Raw genomic sequence first — 22,500 nt, 5'->3', positions numbered from 1 at the left:
GTATAGCATAAAAAATAGAACCAGCCTTTTATTGGGCAAAATGAAATTATTTAAGCGAGATTTTGTCCAAAATACGAACCGAAAGCATATATATACCACTACGGTGGTACCAAAGAGAGAAAATATTCTAAAAAAGGGTAAAAAAGGGTAAAAAAGGGTAAAAAAGGGTAAAAAAGGTAAAAACAGGGTAAAAAGGGGTAAAAAAAAAGTACAAAATTATAAAAAAGGTAAAAGAGGGTAAAAAATAGTGAAAAAAGGGTAAAAAAGGTAAAAAAAAGGTAAAAAAGGTAAAAAAGGGTAAAAAAGGGTAAAAAAGGGTAGAAAAAGATATAAAAAAAAGGCTTTGATATTACCTGCAGTAAAATATATGAGGGAAATATATGTAGATAAATACTATATAATACCGACACGATGGAAAAATATAGACAGGTGCAGTATAATGTTGGTCTTTATTGACTTGATAAAGCCCAATGTGTGGGCGAAACGTTGTCAGTAAAGGATTTGCAATGTGTTGCATTTGTGTTTATTTTTCCATGGTGTAGGGTATGTTGTCACTTGTGACACACCTGCAAGATTCATGGCGTCTGTGACACACCTGCAACACGACACATCTGTCTCACCACAGAGCGATGAGATCTTTTTATCTCTCGCTGATAAGACAGAAAGATAACATCTCTCAGACACACTTCTAGATTTACCACAACCAACTTGTAGTTCTAACATATATCTCTCTAGGTCTCTCTATACCTCTATATCTCTGTCTATATCCCTATAGCTGTGTCTATAACTTTATAGCTATGGTTATATTTCTCTAGCTCTATCTGTATCTCTGCCTGTGTCTATCTATCTCATCTGTGCCTATATCTCTTTAACTTTGTCTCTATCTCTCTAGCACTGTTTGTATCTCTCTAACACTGTCTCTATCTCCCTGGCACTGTCTATGTCTCTAGCACTGTTTGTATTTCTCTAGCACTCTGTATCTAGCACAGTCTATCTAGCACTGTCTATCTAGCACTTTCTATGTCTCTAGCACAGTCTATCTAGCACAGTCTATCTAGCACTGTCTATCTAGCACTTTCTATGTCTCTAGCACTGTTTGTATTTCTCTAGCACTCTGTATCTAGCACTGTCTATCTAGCACTGTCTATCTAGCACTGTCTATCTAGCACTGTCTATCTAGCACTTTCTATGTCTCTAGCACTGTTTGTATTTCTCTAGCACTCTGTATCTAGCACTGTCTATCTAGCACTGTCTATCTAGCACTTTCTATGTCTCTAGCACAGTCTATCTAGCACAGTCTATCTAGCACTGTCTATCTAGCACTTTCTATGTCTCTAGCACAGTCTATCTAGCACAGTCTATCTAGCACTGTCTATCTAGCACTTTCTATGTCTCTAGCACAGTCTATCTAGCACAGTCTATCTAGCACTGTCTATCTAGCACTTTCTATGTCTCTAGCACTGTTTGTATTTCTCTAGCACTCTGTATCTAACACTGTCTATCTAGCACTGTCTATCTAGCACTGTCTATCTAGCACTGTCTATCTAGCACTTTCTATGTCTCTAGCACTGTTTGTATTTCTCTAGCACTCTCTGTCTCTCTGTTTTCATTACTAGACAGTCAAAGATATTTTAATTTAAAACAAACATTAAAATTCCTTGAAAAACCCAAGAAAAGCTTGAAATCCTCATTGTCGTTTATTTCATATATAATAATAATTTCCCTCAATTTTTCCCCTCAAAAGTCTGGCCAGACAGCAAGTTCCAGCAAAACTTATGATGTAAAATGTTAATATTACCACAGAAATAATTAGAAAGTGTTTCTCTATATAAGAATCCTTCAAGAAAAATACACACAGGATGTACACACAGGATGTACACACAGGATGTACACACAGGATATACACACAGGATGTGCACACAGGATGTACGCACAGGATGTACACACAGGATGTACACACAGGATGTACACACAGGATGTACACACAGGATGTACACACAGGATGTGCACACAGGATGTACACACAGGATGTGCACACAGGATGTACACACAGGATGTACACACAGGATGTACACACAGGATGTACACACAGGATGTACACACAGGATGTACACACAGGATGTACACACAGGATGTACGAACAGGATGTACACACAGGATGTACACACAGGATGTACACACAGGATGTACACACAGGATGTACACACAGGATGTACGCACAGGATGTACACACAGGATGTACACACAGGTACACACAGGATGTACACACAGGATGTACACACAGGATGTACACACAGGATGTACACACAGGATGTACACACAGGATGTACACACAGGATGTACACACAGGATGTACACACAGGATGTACACACAGGATGTACACACAGGATGTACACACAGGATGTACACACAGGATGTACACACAGGATGTACACACAGGATGTACACACAGGATGTACACACAGGATGTACACACAGGATGTACACACAGGATGTACACACAGGATATACACACAGGATGTACACACAGGATGTACACACAGGATGTACACACAGGATGTACACACAGGATGTACACACAGGATGTACACACAGGATGTACACACAGGATGTACACACAGGATGTACGCACAGGATGTACACACAGGATGTACACACAGGATGTACACACAGGATGTACGAACAGGATGTACACACAGGATGTACACACAGGATGTACACACAGGATGTACACACAGGATGTACACACAGGATGTACGCACAGGATGTACACACAGGATGTACACACAGGATGTACACACAGGATGTACACACAGGATATACACACAGGATGTACACACAGGATGTACACACAGGATGTACACACAGGATGTACACACAGGATGTGCACACAGGATGTACACACAGGATGTACACACAGGATGTACACACAGGATGTACATACAGGATGTACGCACAGGATGTACACACAGGATGTACACACAGGATGTACACACAGGATGTACACACAGGATGTACACACAGGATGTACGCACAGGATGTACACACAGGATGTACACACAGGATGTACACACAGGATGTACACACAGGATGTACGCACAGGATGTACACACAGGATGTACACACAGGATGTACACACAGGATGTACACACAGGATGTACACACAGGATGTACACACAGGATGTACACACAGGATGTACACACAGGATGTACACACAGGATGTACACACAGGATGTACACACAGGATGTACACACAGGATGTACACACAGGATGTACGCACAGGATGTACACACAGGATGTACACACAGGATGTACACACAGGATGTACACACAGGATGTACACACAGGATGTACGCACAGGATGTACACACAGGATGTACACACAGGATGTACACACAGGATGTACACACAGGATATACACACAGGATGTACACACAGGATGTACACAAAGGATATACACACAGGATGTACACACAGGATGTACACACAGGATGTACACACAGGATGTACACACAGGATGTACACATAGGATGTACACACAGGATGTACACACAGGATGTACGCACAGGATGTACACACAGGATGTACACACAGGATGTACACACAGGATGTACACACAGGATGTACACACAGGATGTACACACAGGATGTACACACAGGACGTACGCACAGGATGTACACACAGGGTGTACACACAGGATGTACACACAGGATGTACACACAGGATGTACACACAGGATGTACACATAGGATGTACACACAGGATGTACACAAAGGATATACACACAGGATGTACACACAGGATGTACACACAGGATGTACGCACAGGATGTACACACATGGTGTACACACAGGATGTACACACAGGATGTACACACAGGATGTACACACAGGATGTACACACAGGGTGTACACACAGGATGTACACACAGGATGTACACACAGGATGTACACACAGGATGTACACATAGGATGTACACACAGGATGTACACACAGGATGTACACACAGGATGTACGCACAGGATGTACACACAGGGTGTACACACAGGATGTACACACAGGATGTACACACAGGATGTACACACAGGATGTACACATAGGATGTACACACATGATGTACACAAAGGATATACACACAGGATGTACACACAGGATGTACACACAGGATGTACACACAGGATGTACACATAGGATGTACACAGGATGTACACACAGGATGTACACACAGGTTGTGCACACAGGATATATATACACAGGATGTACACACAGGATATACACAGCATGTACACACAGGATGTACACACAGGATGTACACACAGGATGCACACACAGGATGCACACACAGGATGTACACACAGGATATACATACAGGATGCACAAACAGGATGTACACACAGGATATATACACACAGGATGTACACACAGGATATACACACAGGATGTACACACAGGATATACACACAGGATGTACACACAGGATATACACACAGGATATACACACAGGATGTACACACAGGATGTACACACAGGATGTACACACAGGATGCACACACAGGATGTACACACAGGATGTACACACAGGATATACACACAAGATATACACACAGGATATACACACAGGATATACACACAGGATATGCACACAGGATGTCACACAGGATATACACACAGGATGTGCACACAGGACGTACACACAGGATGTACACACAGGATGCACACACAGGATGTACACACAGGATGTACACACATGATATACACACAGGATATACACACAGGATGTACACACAGGATATACACACATGATGCACACACAGGATGTACACACAGGATGTACACACAGGATATACACAGAGGATATACACACAGGATATACCCACAGGATGTACACACAGGATATACACACAGGATATACATACAGGATATACACACAGGATATACACACAGGATATACACACAGGATATACACACAGGATATACACACAGGATATACACACAGGATATACACACAGGATATACACACAGCATATACACACAGCATATACACACAGAATGTACACACAGGATATACACAGGATATACACACAGGATATACACACAGGATATACACACAGGATATACACACAGGATATACACACAGGATATACACACAGGATATACACACAAGATGTACACACAGGATATACACACAGGATATACACACAGGATATACACACAGGATATACACACAGGATGTACACACAGGATATACACACAGGATGTACACACAGGATGTACACACAGGATGTACACACAGGATGTACTCACAGGATGTACACACAGGATGCACACACAGGATGTACACACAGGATGTACGCACAGGACATACAGGATATACACACAGGATGTACGCACAGGATATACACACATGATGTGCACACAGGATGTACACACAGGATGTACACACAGGATATACACACAGGATATACACACAGGATATACACACAGGATGTACACACAGGATATACACACAGGATATACACACAGGATATACACACAGGATATACACACAGGATGTACACAGGATATACACACAGGATGTACACACAGGATATGCACACAGGATATACACACAGCATATACACACAGGATGTACACACAGGATATACACACAGGACATACATACAGGATATACACACAGGATATACACACAGGATATACACACAGGATATACACACAGGATATACACACAGGATATACAAACAAGATGTACACACAGGATATACACACAGGATATACACACAGGATATACACACAAGATGTACGCTCAGGATATACACACAGGATATACACACAGGATATACACACAGGATATACACACAGGATATACACACAAGATGTACGCACAGGATATACACAGGATATACACACATGATATACACACAGAATATACACACAGGATATACACACAGGATATATACACAGGATATACACACAGGATATACACACAGGATATACACATAGGATATACACACAGGATATGCACACACGATATACACACAGGATATACACACAGCATATACACACACGATGTACACACAGCATATACACACAGGATATACACACAGGATACACACACAGGATATACACACAGGATATACACACAGGATATACACTCAGGATATACACACAGGATGTACACACAGGATGTACACACAGGATGTACACACAGGATGTACACACAGGATGTACACACAGGATGCACACACAGGATGTACACACAGGATGTACACACAGGATATACACACAGGATATACACACAGGATGTACATACAGGACATACACACATGATGTACACACAGGATGTACACACAGGATGTACACACAGGATATACACACAGGATATGCACACAGGATATACACACAGGATGTACACACAGGATATACTCACAGGATATACACACAGGATATACACACAGGATATACACACAGGATATACACACAGAATATGCACACATGATATACACACAGAATATACACACAGCATATACACACAGGATGTACACACAGGATATACACACAGGATATACACACAGGATATACACACAGGATATACACACAGGATATACACACAGGATATACACACAGGATATACACACAGGATATACACACAAGATGTACACACAGGATATACACACAGGATATACACACAGGGTATACACACAGGATATACACACAAGATGTACACACAGGATATACACACAGGATATACACACAGGATATACACACAGGATATACACACAAGATGTACACACAGGATATACACTCAGGATATACACACAGGATATACACACAGGATATAATCACATTATATACACACAGGATATACACACAGGATATACACACAAGATGTACACACAGGATATACACACAGCATATACACACAGGATGTACTCACAGGATATACACACAGGATATACACACAGGATATACACACAGGATATACACACAGGATGTACACACAGGATATACACACAGGATATACCCACCGGATATACACACAAGATGTACACACAGGATATACACACAGGATATACACGCAGGATATACACACAGGATATACACACAGGATATACACACAAGATGTACACACAGGATATATACACAGGATATATACACAAGATATACACACAGGATATACACACAGGATATACACACAGGATATACACACAGGATATACACACAGAATGTACACACAGGATATACACACAGGATATACACACAGGATATACACACAGGATATACACACAAGATGTACACACAGGATATACACACAGGATATACACACAAGATGTACACACAGGATATACACACAGGATATACACACAGGATATACACACAGGATATACCCACAAGATGTACACACAGGATATACACACAGGATATACACACAGGATATACACACAGGATATACACACAGAATGTACACACAGGATATACACACAGGATATACACACAGGATATACACACAGGATGTACACACAGGATGTACACACAGGATGTACACACAGGATGTACACACAGGATGTACACACAGGATGCACACACAGGATGTACACACAGGATGTACACACAGGATATACACACAGGATATACACACAGGATGTACACACAGGATATACACACATGATGTACACAAAGGATGTACACACAGGATGTACACACAGGATATACACACAGGATATACACACAGGATATATACACAGGATGTACACACAGGATATACACACAGGATATACACACAGGATATACACACAGGATATATACACAGGATGTACACACAGGATATGCACACAGGATATACACACAGCATATACACACAGGATGTACACAGGATATACACACAGGATATACATACAGGATATACACACAGGATATACACACAGGATATACACACAGGATATACACACAGGATATACACACAGGATATACAAACAAGATGTACACACAGGATATACACACAGGATATACACACAGGATATACACACAGGATATACACACAAGATGTACACACAGGATATACACACAGGATATACACACAGGATATACATACAGGATATACACACAGGATATACACACAAGATGTACACACAGGATATACACACAGGATATACACTCAGGATATACACACAGGATATACACACAGGATATGCACACAGGATATACACACAGGATATACACACAAGATGTACACACAGGATATACTCACAGGATATACACACACTATATACACACAAGATGTACACACAGGATATACACACATGATATACACACAGGATATTCACATAGGATATACACACAGGATATACACACAGGATATACACACGGGATATACACACATGATATGCACACAGGATATACACACAGGATATACACACAAGATGTACACACAGGATATATACACAGGATATACACATAGGATATACACACAGGATATACACACATGATATACACACAAGATGTACGCACAGGATATACACACAGGATATACACACAGGATGTACACACAGGATATACACACAGGATATACACACAAGATGTACACAGAGGATATCCACACAGGATATACACACAGGATATACACACAGGATATACACACAGGATATACACACAGGATATACACACAGGATATACACACAGGATATACACACAGCATATACACACAGGATGTACACACAGGATATACACACATGATATACACACAGGATACACACACAGGATATACACACAGGATATACACACAGGATATACACACAGGATATACACACAGGATATTCACACAGGATGTACACACAGGATGTACACACAGGATGTACACACAGGATGCACACACAGGATGTACACACAGGATGTACACACAGGATATACACACAGGATGTACACACAGGATGTACATACAGGATATACACACATGATGTACACACAGGATGTACACACAGGATGTACACACAGGATATACACACAGGATATACACACAGGATGTACACACAGGATATACTCACAGGATATACACACAGGATATACACACAGGATATACACACAGGATATACACACAAGATGTACACACAGGATATACACACAGGATATACACACAGGATATACACACAAGATGTACACACAGGATATATACACAGGATATATACACAGGATATACACACAGGATATACACACAGGATATACACACAGGATATACACACAGGATATACACACAGGATATACACACAGGATATACACACAGGATATACACACAGGATATACACACAGGATATACACACAGGATATACACACAGGATATATACACAGGATATACACACACGATATACACACAGGATATACACACAGGATATACACACAGGATATACACACAGGATATACACACAGGATATACACACAGGATATACACACAGGATATACACACAGGATATACACACAGGATATACACACAGGATATACACACAGGATATACACACAGGATATACACACAGGATATACACACAGGATATACACAGGATATATACACAGGATATACACACAGGATATACACACAGGATATACACACAGGATGTACACACAGGATATACACACAGGATATACACACAGGATATACACACAGGATATACACACATGATATACACACAGGATATACACACAGGATATACACACAGGATATACACACAGGATATACACAGGATATATACACAGGATATACACACAGGGTATAGAGACAGGATATATACACACAGGATGTACACACAGGATATACACACAGGATATACACACAGGATATACACACAGGATATACACACATGATATACACACAGGATGTACACACAGGATATACACACAGGATATACACACAGAATATACACACAGGATATACACACAGGATATACACACAGGATATACACACAGGATGTACACACAGGATATACACACAGGATATACACACAGGATATACACACAGGATATACACACAGGATATACACACAGGATATACAGACATGATATACACACAGGATATACACACAGTGAGGTGTATTTCTCTCAGTGTATAGATACTAGGTTTACCTTTTTTTGTATTATAGGGACGACGGTATTCTTGTCTGGTCATGACCAGGCTGAATGCAGCCTATCGACTAGGTTATAAAAAGTCTATCAACTACACTAGTCGATAGGCTTTAAACCCCATTAATCGACCGAGGAAGTCGATTTTTTTTATTTTATCTATTACTTACAGTAAATTCAGTCTTCAAATAAAATGAACACTGAAACAAATAGATTACACTGCACACGATGCCTCTGTTTCCATACATAATTGCATTAAGTATTTTTCTTTAGTGATACATGATTCGTTAATTCCCTTCACATTCATTTCTTTTCTACACTAATTTTGCACTGGAAGGCCGTTCACACTGTCAGAACCCGATGTATGTCCTGAATATTAGACAGTACGTTGTAGTAGAGACTAGTTTTAATCCACTGTGGGTGCTGTCTAGTACTCCCCGTCACTATCAACCTGAATTCAACAGTTGGAACTAGCTTTAGATATACTGTGGGTTCTGTCCAATACGCCCTATCACTATTAAACTGTACTCAACAGTTCAAATTAGCTTTAGAGACACTGTGGGTTCTGTCCAGTACTCCCCGTCACTATCACTCTGTACTCAGCAGTTGAAACTAGCTTTAGAGACACTGTGGGTTCTGTCCAGTACTCCCCGTCACTATCACTCTGTACTCAGCAGTTGAAACTAGCTTTAGAGACACTGTGGGTTCTGTCCACTACACCCAGTGACTGCCAGACAGTATACAGCTGGTACAGTGTATGACACTGAGTTATAGATGCCTCTCAACTTTCTCTCTGGTCAGTCACTATCACTATTATCAAAGACTTATCTGCAGTTCACCCAAAACACACGCAGTCTCACTCTAATTCTAACATTGCATCTATCTACTTTATCTCCTGTTATTCCCCTCTTATCTTAAGGGATGCAACAAGATTTATCCAGATCTTGTGAGGGTCACTCGCCTTTTCACTGTTCACATTAATGACAGTGATGACAAAGATACCGAAATTTAGATGGAGGATTTGGAACCTCGGGGTTAATGGGTGACCATCTGATAGGAAGAACCAGTTACGGTACTTGTCTTGAAGCGTTATTATTATTATTATTATTATTATTATTATTATTATTATTATTATTATTATTATTATTATTATTATTATTATTATTATTATTATTATTATTATTATTATTATTATTATTATTATTATTATTATTATTATTGTTATTATTATTATTATTATTATTATTATTTTTATTATTATTATTATTATTATTATTATTATTATTATTATTATTATTATTATTATTATTATTATTATTATTATTATTATTATTATTATTATTATTATTATTATTATTATTTGTGAGGCTTTTGGGAAAATGGATTATGGTAGCCACTCCAAAAATTAACTGCAAAAAACTCACAACTGTTTTAGCTGATTTATCATCTGGCAAACATATTGTCAGTATACTAAATAAATGGAGACATTTGCACCTCTTATGACATTTACTGCATCTATATTTTGCCTGATAAGAGCTTTGACAAACAGGTATACGCAAAATATAAGCACCTGAACTTCGCGGCACATAAGTAACACACCGCAATATGCAACGAGAGGCAACATGGCATACATATTACACTGTGATGAAGTAATACATCACAGCTATGCAAATCAATGGAACACAAACATACTGTGAGACATACCAACACAAATCAGCAACACTAACAGAAGCAACGCAATTCAGCAACAATCAGCTACACAATATACCCCAATGTAACATTAAGTAAAATAATCATAACTCAGCAGACGATACACAAACACGACACAGCTGTAAAAAAATACAATAACATACAAATCAGAGAACACAAGAAGGCACTTGAAAACAGGCCATCAGCACACTCACACAGAGTATAGGTTAGTGGGTCCAAGACTGCAAACCTTACTTAAGGAAAAGGATCTTGGCGCATCTGGGACCCACATCAATCAAATAATTGCTGCAGCATATGGGTGCTTGGCCAACCTAAGAATAGCGTTTCGCCACATGAGTAAGGAATTATTCAAGACTCTGTACACCGTATATTTCAGGCCCGTACTGGAGTATGCAACACCAGTGTAGAACCCACACCTGATCAAGCGAGTCAAGAAATTAGAGAAAGTGCCAAGGTTTGCAACAAGACTAGTCCCGGAGCTAAGGGGCATGTCCTACGAGAACATGCCCCTAAGCGGACCTGGTAGTGACCAGCGAAGAGGCGGGGCCAGGAGCTGTGAATCGACGCCTGCAACCACAACTAGGGAACTACTCACACACACACACACACACACACACACACACACACACACACACACACACACCAGTACCACCACAGATTCGATCTGGGTCACCTGCCACGCCCCCCAACCAAGACCTCGTCGTCCTCAACTACACCATGAGTCTTTGTCAGTCTTTTTCTCTTATTATTGGAGTGTTTTTATGTGTAACCAAAATGAATAAATTCTATAAATTCTATAAATTATCACTAAAGTAAATTCTTCTTCTCCTTCTTCTTCTTCTTCTTCTTCTTCTTCTTCTTCTTCTTCTTCTTCTTCTTCTTCTTCTTCTTCTTCTTCTTCTTCTTCTTCTTCTTTTCTTCTTCTTCTTCTTCTTCTTCTTCTTCTTCTTCTTCTTCTTCTTCTTCTTCTACTTCTTCTTCTTCTTCTTCTTCTTCTTCTTCTTCTTCTTCTTCTTCTTCTTCTTCTTCTTCTTCTTCTTCTTCTTCTTCTTCTTCTTCTTCTTCTTCTTCTTCTTATTATTATTATTATTATTATTATTATTATTATTATTATTATTATTATTATTTGTTTTATTACTTACGATGATGTTCTTCAAGCACAGTAATGTTAACTGAAGCTTTTGTTGACGTCTAACGTTGTTGAAATGGGGAATAAATAATCCTTCAGTGGCAAGAATTTTGTATTTTCTGAAACACTTTCACTTCTCTGCTTTTGTAAGGAGATTACATTTAAGGGAAATTTTATATTTAAAAAAGACACTAAATTTCTGTTTTTTTTTATTTTCCCGTTTCTCGGCTTGATGGTTTAATGTTTGGGTTCTACAAATGATGGAACGACGTCGATATGCTTGGTTATTACTGTCACTTAAATCACTCATTGATTAATATTCCAGGTTTGTGAAGGTGGGTGGAAGGGAAACTTTAAGGGACGTGGCAGGGGAATTTCTAGGGTTGTGGGCTGGCAGGAGGCGCACCATAGGTGTGGGCTGACCCACACCTAAATCCTGCTTTCACCAGCCTTCCACATATCTCACTAAGCACTCATTAATGCCACGGACGCACCATTACGTCGTTAGTGGCGCAGGTAGAGGCGGTAGAGTCACACTGGCCCCATCGTGGAGTTATGATCAACAAAGGTTTGGCATCTGCTGGCATGGGTTGCGTGTAGAGTGCCACCACCTCCAGCCTGGCTCTTGCTTTCGTTCACTACCCTAAGAAAACACGTCTCATCTCCAACTTTAAACAACAAATTACCACCACTGTAGTCTCTCTCATCCTCTCTGATCACTAAGCTCCATATGCTAGAGCTTTAGTGAAGCTTCGTTTCTAAGTGGCTTGTCTTAGGGCGAGCAACACACAAAAGGACAGCGAAATTTTGAAAATTAGTTCGTGTGGTAGGAAAAAGTGGCAGTGTGTCAGGGCACACTCTACCATACTGCCCCCTCTGCTACCTGTGCCAAATCAAGGAAAAATGCTCTTATTCAATTGCTGAGGTGAGGAAATTGTGCTCTTTAGGAATTTTTAAGAGGAAATCGTCAGAGAATGGAGAATGAACAACCGTAAAGAGGAGTTCTTGCAAGAGACATGACCCTCTCTCTCTCTCGTGGCCAGCATATGTTGATGATACTCCTTGGTTAGCATGAAGGCTGCTTATTATTTATATTAGCAAGTATGAGCGGTGAATTTAGCATACAGACATCACGAGGAGAATGATGTATTCCCCTCTGTTGCTGTTGTTATTCTTCACGACTCACCTCCAGCTTTTGTACAAAGCGACAAAACTGTGATGACATGACTCGTTGATGGTAACACCACCACTGTGTACAACTCATGGAAAACAGTGATGACATTTTATCTATAACACTAGCACTTGTCTGAACCACCAGCAGTTATCTAACACCAGCAATTTACTGAATCACCAGCAGTTGTCTAACACCAGTAACTGTCAAACGTCAGTAATTGTTGTAACATCAGCAATTGTAGCTCCAGAAATTTTCAGTAACTCTAACAATTACTTGTAACACCAACGTTCTATCGTTTGTTATTGACGATGCTAAGTAAGGTCAATTAAACCTCCATTTCATTTTGTACACCACCAGTCAAGAATACTTTTATCCCATAAGATAGGGATTAAAATTTCGGTGTATTTCACTGAGGTATACACACATTTTGGTGTATATACCCCGTGTCGCCTCATCATTCTATACACATACAAGTGTATATTTGAACAGTTCTGTATATAACATAAATCACGTCCAAATTTAACTTATGATATCAACACAGTCATTTACAAATTCCGCACAAGTTCCAAATACGTTTGTTCTCCCCAGAAACCACTAGCCGTTTGTCTCTCACAGCAATTATCTAACCACACCCATTCGAATATAAAAAGCCTTATTACTCACTTTTTCACGAAAATGAGTAAACACACACTGGCAACCGAGGCGCATCTGGGCACAGTGCCATGTCAGTAGCTGAGTAAGGAACCCTCAGCTTCTTCTCTCTCAGTAACCTCACCATAATGTCTCCTTGTACACCTCCCTTTCGAGCAGATTTCTCTGCTCCCCGCCTCACACCTTTACCGATTAGCAGCTTGAGCGTAGAGTGTGGTAGTGGGCGTGAGGGAGGTGGGCGTGAGAGAGGAGGGGTGTGGGTGAGAGCATCGTCAGAGAGGCGTCCTGGGAGCTCTGCCAACCAACTATGTTTGGGGATAAATTAGGAGACTTAGCACGCTTATGTAGTCTCAGGCTTTTATGATATATTTTTTAACTTTTAATTAATATTTCATCTTTTTTTTCTTATCACTGGCTCTTTGATGATGGTTTAGGACGGTTATTATTAATTATTATTATTATTATTATTATTATTATTATTATTATTATTATTATTATTATTATTATTATTATTATTATTATTGTTATTATTATTATTATTATTATTATTATTATTATTATTATTATTATTATTATTATTATTATTATCATTATTATTATTATTATTATTATTATTATTATTATTATTATTATTATTATTATTATTATTATTATTATTATTATTATTATTATTATTATTATTATTATTATTATTATTATTATTATTATTATTATTATTATTATTATTATTATTGTTATTATTATTATTATTATTATTATTATTATTATTATTATTATTATTATTATTATTATTATTATTATTATTATTATTATTATTATTATTATTATTATTATTATTATTATTATTATTATTATTATTATTGTGATTATTTTTATTATTATTATTGTAATTATTATTATTATTATTGTTATTATTATGGAACGATATCGTTTCAGATGATGGAGTTGAACTCTCCTCCAGGCTGGGGGACTGACCACCTCAAATGCTTTTTTCTGGATCAAAGGTTGATGGACTGATTATAACATCTTTATTTCACTACCACTGCCCTTTGTATGTGACTGAAGAAGTCTACTGTGTAGGCGAAACATTTCATCAATAAAGTTACCAAACTGTTGCTCGAGTTTTTGGCCGTCTAACCGAGGCCTTCTACTGGCTAACCAGTCCACCCCCTTTACAAATTAAGCTGTACATAGACAGAAATATATGCCTCTCTGTGTGTATTCACTGCTTGTAGATGAATGGTTCAGAGAACCGACATATTGATAAATTAGATACATGCGCAACTCTTGGGTACGGTTTATAAGCTCCTTTTCCACACTTATGCTGTATTCTATTCAAGATTGATGGACTGACCACATCGACTCAAAGTTCAGGGACTGATTACCTCATTCTCCTCCTGTTCTTCAAGATTCTCCTTTGTATGGACTGATGAAGCCACTGTGTGGCGAAACGTTTCCTCAATAAAGATACCCAAGAGTTGCACATGTGTCTAATTTATCTACATATTCACTGCTCCTCTCAGTGCAAACACACCTACCAACCCACATCTAAATAGATATACTCACCAGAATATATAAAGTATGTACTCTGGTATGGGTGGGTGTGACTTGGACCTGCCTAGCATAGGACAGTAGGCCTACTGCTGTGCTCCTTCTTTCTATGTTCTTATATCCAGTTAATCGACCCTCACGCAATCGGTAGTAAGTAAGTAACTTAGATACAGATACACAGGTCACATAAATTATCATACATAGCAGCATATGTATAGATTACCTAAGATAACCCAAAATAACTTAGACAAGGAGATTTATTTACGGTATTAAATTCATGGGTTGCTTTGGGAATGGGTAGTTTTGATAAGGGCTTGCCATGTATGGGTCAGTAGGCCTTCTGCAGTGTTCCTCCTTTCTTATGTTTATAATAAACTTCTCAACGAGGAACACCAAGCATCTTGGAGGAGCTCGTCTAAGGTACCGCCAGTGATAACACAAGATAACACAGATAACCCAGACATGAACGAGATACCGGAGGACTGACGGCGCCAGGAGATCATTATACACTCTGGTATATATACATTATACACTATGGTAATGAAATCCGTATTTCCCCATGGAAATTCCATTAGTATATCCAAGTAGGTCAAATATATCTAGCTGAACCATACCCCCGGCCGGGATTGAACCCGCGGTCATAGAGTCTCAAAACTCCAGCCCGTGTCATTACGATTTCTTGAGTCATATCTAGCTGTATTGAACATGGATGGTTAACGGGGTTCACATGGAGAGTCGATAACTTTACATGGAAACTTTTTATCACCAGTCAAGAATATTTTAATCACTAAAATATGATATATATATAAACACAAACAACCCGCATATAGGAGAGAGAAGAAATGGGATGGTGATACCGAGAGAGAGAAGCTTAGGGCAACGTTTCGCTCCGACTTGGACCATTGAGTGTGATTTTGTAAATGGTCCAGGTCGGACCGATACGTAGTCGTAAGCTTCTCTTTCCTATAGGTTATTTGTGTATTGTTCCAGTCACGGCATTGTGCCTTTTTGAGCTCTCTTTCTCTCTCTCTCTCTCTCTAATCTAATTTCGTGATGTTCAGACTTATTGTTTTGCTATAGTAAATTTGCTCTCGATTTGCCTTTTAATTATTTGTTTTTAGTGTGTGTGTGTGTGTGTGTGTGTGTGTGTGTGTGTGTGTGTGTGTGTGTGTGTGTGTGTGTGTGTGTGTGTGTGTGTGTGTGTGTGTGTGTGTGAGTGTGTGTGTGTGTGTGTGTGTACTTACCTATTTGTGGTTGCATGAGTCGAGACTCAGTTCCTGGCCCCACCTCTTCACTGATCGCTACTAGGTCCTCTCTTTCCCTGCTCCATGAGCTTTATCATACCTCGTCTTAAAGCTATGTATGATTCCTGCCTCCACTACCTCACTTTCCAGATTATTCCACTGCCTGACAACTTTGTGACTGAAGAAATACTTCCTAACATCCCTTTGACTCATCTGAGTTTTCAGCTTCCAATTGTGTCCCCTTGTTTCTGTGTCCCATCTCTGGAACATCCTGTCTCTGTCCACTTTACCTATTCCTCGCAATATTTTGTATGTCGTTATCATGTCTCCCCTAATCCTCCTGTCCTCCAGTGTCGACAGGCCTATTTACCTTAACCTTTCTTTGTAGGACATTTTCCTTAGCTCTGGAACCAGCCTTGTTGCAAACCTTTGCACTTTCTCTAATTTCTTGACGTGTGTGTGTGTGTGTGTGTGTGTGTGTGTGTGTGTGTGTGTGTGTGTGTGTGTGTGTGTGTGTGTGTGTGTGTGTGTGTGTGTGTGTGTGTGTGTGTGTGTGTGTGTGTGTGTGTGTGTGTGTGTGTGTGTGTGTCTGTTTTATCTAAGACGTTACTCAGATAGTTCTTAAGGTTTAGAATATTAACTTTAGGTATGTACTCAAGGCTGTAAGTATGTACTCAACGCTGCGTTCACCTATACAGCAGGTTAGGAATGCCTTAATTCGTCCACAATAAAAAGTTACGTAAATTTTCAGCGAATATACACTGAAAGATATGCACCTCTTGTTGCATATAAGTTTTTGCACTCTTAATTTGCACTCTTAAGGCGGAAATTCGCTCGTAGAACTCCACCAGTGTTTACGGTGGGAGAAAGGGGATAGTTCAATATTGAGAACGAGTTGAAAAATTGCTAGATATTTCGAAACGCTCTGAAATGGTCAATTTCCCTTCAGCCAATTTAATTCACATGCATTGTTACCTTCATGATGTCATGTGGCGCAGTGGTAGCGCCTACGAGTCACAACCGAAGGCCCTGGGTTCGATCCCGGAATAGACTGTCGAGTACGTTGTAGCACTGAGAATCTGATTACCTTGAAGTAAGTACTAGCATGGTGAACGTCTGTTGTGGGTCGCAGGCTTGGAGACAGAAAGGCAGGAAAGCAGTGTAAACAAACTTTATTACCTTTCCTGGGTTTTCCTGGGTTACTAATTCCTTCAGGATAAACATCTACTCCTCTTCGTCACTGCATGTGGAGTTAAAGAGAGAGATAACGTCGAATCTGAAGATAAGGAAGACAACCAGTGCTAGGTACACGCAAGATACCACCAGCTATTGTGGTATCTTCCTTGATTACACATCACCAGCAGAACTGAGGCACAATCTGACGTAACCTTGAAGTACAGCCACACTCTTCTCTTTCCCTTATGCAAGGTTAGTCGTTGGTAGTTCCGGCGGCATCGTCCCCGCCACCCGCCCTCTACCACACTACTAAAAATTATCACTATTTTTTCATCTGAGCACGTGAAGTGAAGACAGCCACTTAAGTTGGCACAACAAAGTGTAATAAACAGTAATCAGTGGAAGACAAAAACTAGGAAGAATTATATATATATACATTATAGGTAGTAGGTTGGTAGATAGCAACCGCCCAGGGAGGTACTACCGTCATGCCAAGTGAGTGTAAAACGAAAGCCTGTAATTGTTTTACATGATGGTAGGATTGCTGGTGTCTTTTTTCTGTCTCATGAACAGGCAAGATTTCAGGTACGTCTTGCTACTTCTACTTACACTTAGGTCACACTACACATACATGTACAAACATATATATACATACCCCTCTGGGTTTTCTGCTATTTTCTTTCTAGTTCTTGTTCTTGTTTATTTCCTCTTACCTCCATGGGGAAGTGGAACAGAATTCTTCCTCCGTAAGCCATGCGTGTTGTAAGAGGCGACTAAAATGTCAGGAGCAAGGGGCTAGTAACCCCTTCTCCTGTATATATTACTAAATTTAAAAAGATAAACTTTTGTTTTTCTTATTGGACCACCCTGCCTCGGTGGGATGCGGCCTGTTTGTTGAAAGGAAGAAAGAATATATATATATATATATATATATATATATATATATATATATATATATATATATATATATATATATGTGTGTGTGTGTGTGTGTGTGTGTGTGTGTGTGTGTGTGTGTGTGTGTGTGTGTGTGTGTGTGTGTGTGTGTGTGTGTGTGTGTGTGTGTGTGTGTGTGTGTGTGTGTGTGTGTGTGTGTATTAAAAGAGAGAGAGATAGAGAGAGAGTAGAGAGAGAGAGAGAAGAGAGAGAGAGAGGGAGAGAGAGAGAGAGAGAGAGAGAGAGAGAGAGAGAGAGAGAGAGAGAGAGAGAGAGAGAGAGAGAGAGAGAGAGAGAGAGAGAGAGAGAGAGAGAGAGAGAGAGAGAGAGAGAGAGAGAGAAAGAGATAGAGAGAAATACTCATCAGAATTTATACACAATGAAAAAAAAATATGTGGCGATTTAAGTATAGAATTTTTTTTGTGGTTTTACAAATGTACAACTGATATGACATTTTACTATGGAAACGTTTCTCTCTTTTCTTCCGTTTCCTCGGACCAAAGCTGATTACCTTACGTTTTCCAGGGAGCTACTTGCTCCCTACGGGCTTAGCGTTTTCCCAAGACTGTGGTGATAATTGTAATTTACGTAAGTTAAAAGGATGTCATAAAAACTTGACTTTTTGAAGTATGATTATTTTTGTGATGTCAAGATTTTTAAAGTGTTGCTGTTTTTTAAGGAAAAAAATAGAGAAAGAATTTTCAAGTAACTTAGAAAAGATGAGAAAAAGTGAATAGGAAAGTGAAGAAGAAGAAGTAGGAGGAAGAGGAGTAGGATGAGGAGGAGGAGGAAGAGGAGTATGAGGAGTAGGAGGAGGATGAGGAGAAGTAACAGAAGAGAAGGAAGAGAAATTATTGAAGGAAAAGAGATAATAAAGAATGAGCAACTACAAGAGAGTTATGAAAAATAAACAGGAAGTATGAGAAATAAATATGGAAGAAGAAGAATAAGCAGAGAGGAGTAATTTAGGAGTTGGCAAGAGAGAGAGAGAGAGAGAGAGAGAGAGAGAGAGAGAGAGAGAGAGAGAGAGAGAGAGAGAGAGAGAGAGAGAGAGAGAGAGAGAGAGAGAGAGAGAGAGAGAGAGAGAGAGAGAGAGAGAGAGAGAGAGAGAGAGAGAGAGAAAGAGAGAGTAGAGAACAGAGCAAGACGTATCATCTCTCGCCTGGACCCATCCTGGATAGATCTGTCATTTCAGCAGAGCCTTCAACATAGGAGGGATGTGGGTGGCCTTACTGTTATGTACAAGGTCAATATTGTCAAAATACCACACTTGGATCCACTTCGAGGACAGCGTGAAACAAGGTTTTATGCCACAAGACGGGCAGAAAGCAGCAACTTCACTTTGGCTGTACCCTTCTCCAGAACATCACTCCATCTGAGATCATATATACCCAGGATGACTCGAGTATGGAACACATTCGTACAGCATAATGATGTCAATGAGATGAAGTCAGTTGATCAAATGAAAATGCTGGCCCACAGATGGCTCCAACTTCATCCTGTTCCCTACTTGTATGTCTCATAACACTAAAAATGCTTTCAAATGAGCTGATGTAGGTAACAGCTCTTAGCTTGTCAATGAAGTTAGGAATCCTTAACCTGTAAATAGCTTGTCAATAAAGCTACGGATCCTTAACCTAACCTTGTCAAGCCCTGTGTAAAAAAAAAGAGAGGAGAGAGAGAGAGAGAGAGAGAGAGAGAGAGAGAGAGAGAGAGAGAGAGAAGGGAGAGAAAGAGAGAGAGAAATGAGAGGAACCTCCACGTTCCTCTCAGTCTCCTTCTAACACCCGTGGCCGACGCTAGTGAAATCTGGCACAGCATCACCGTAGACTTTTCCGCCACACCGACAATCCTAACCTGAAAAATTCAGAATACACAGATTTACCCCATCACCGCTCACCACCATGTGCTTGAGATAATAGAGAAACAAACTAACAAACTAATGATACTTGACTTTGAACCGTTCCTAGTCACAAAACGTGTCTAGAACAAGTCACAATATTCCCAGACTTAGAAGATATACGACGTTTCGGTCCCTCCTGAACTGTTACCTGGAGTATACCTATAGGGGGTTTCGGGGGTCAACTCCCCCGCGGCCCGGTCTGTGACCAGGCCTCGTGGCGGATCAGCGCCTGATCAACCAGGTTGTTACTGCTGGCCGCACGCAAATCGACGTACGAACTACAGCCAGGCTGATCAGGAACAGACTTTAGGTACCTGTCCAGCTCCTTCTTGAAAGGAAAGTGGAAGTGTCACATACTAAACTAGCGTTCAACAAAGACTATTAGAATGCGGATTATCGTCTTGGTGACGCTATTTTGGTCAGCATTTGGTAAGTTTCATCAGTGTTTATGTATCTGATGGCTGCTTATATGTGAGGGGTCAGCGCCCCCGCGGCCCGGTCCCAGTTCAGGCCTCCCGGCTGCTGGTGGTTGGTATAAGGAAATCAAACTTAGGCATTATAGACAAATAACTCGTAAGAATTGTCACTTTCTCTGTTTCTGACAGACTTATCAAGGTCCTTCTTGCTGTCAGTCAACACTCATATATAAGTAAGTCAAAAACACATTTTTTTTACTCACCAGAAAAATGATATTAAAAGCAGACTGGTCAGACTGGGAAACCTGAGTTCCATTTTGGTGCCCAGATCCTTCCGAAGAAATGAGTAACTGGGACGTAATTGATATTAGTAATTAAGAAATGGCCTAGGTTATTCGACCGGCAGCCAGGCGAAAAGCCACTTCCAATACATACATATATATATATATATATATATATATATATATATATATATATATATATATATATATATATATATATATAT

The 22,500-nt window shown here is 39.6% G+C and overlaps 1 protein-coding gene across 5 annotated transcripts in view; it reads right to left on the bottom strand.

The window, feature by feature from the left end:
• The window catches only part of LOC128701131 (uncharacterized), a 144,758-nt gene extending 129,732 nt beyond the window's left edge, over positions 1-15,026 (bottom strand). Inside the window, exon 1 of one of the 5 annotated variants that reach the window (XM_070100533.1) lies at positions 14,782-15,026. The gene's annotated coding sequence lies outside the window, so the exon portion shown is untranslated. Of the gene's footprint in view, positions 1-10,108; positions 10,904-12,957; positions 13,512-14,781 lie in introns of those variants that run through there. The other 4 variants (XM_053794715.2, XM_053794714.2, XM_053794712.2 and 1 more) reach the window with 4 other exon arrangements.
• Positions 15,027-22,500: the final 7,474 nt, after the last annotated feature.

This window comes from Cherax quadricarinatus, chromosome 73 (assembly GCF_038502225.1).
Source record: "Cherax quadricarinatus isolate ZL_2023a chromosome 73, ASM3850222v1, whole genome shotgun sequence".
Lineage (NCBI taxonomy): Eukaryota > Metazoa > Arthropoda > Malacostraca > Decapoda > Parastacidae > Cherax > Cherax quadricarinatus.
This window is presented reverse-complemented; position numbering and strand designations above follow the sequence as displayed.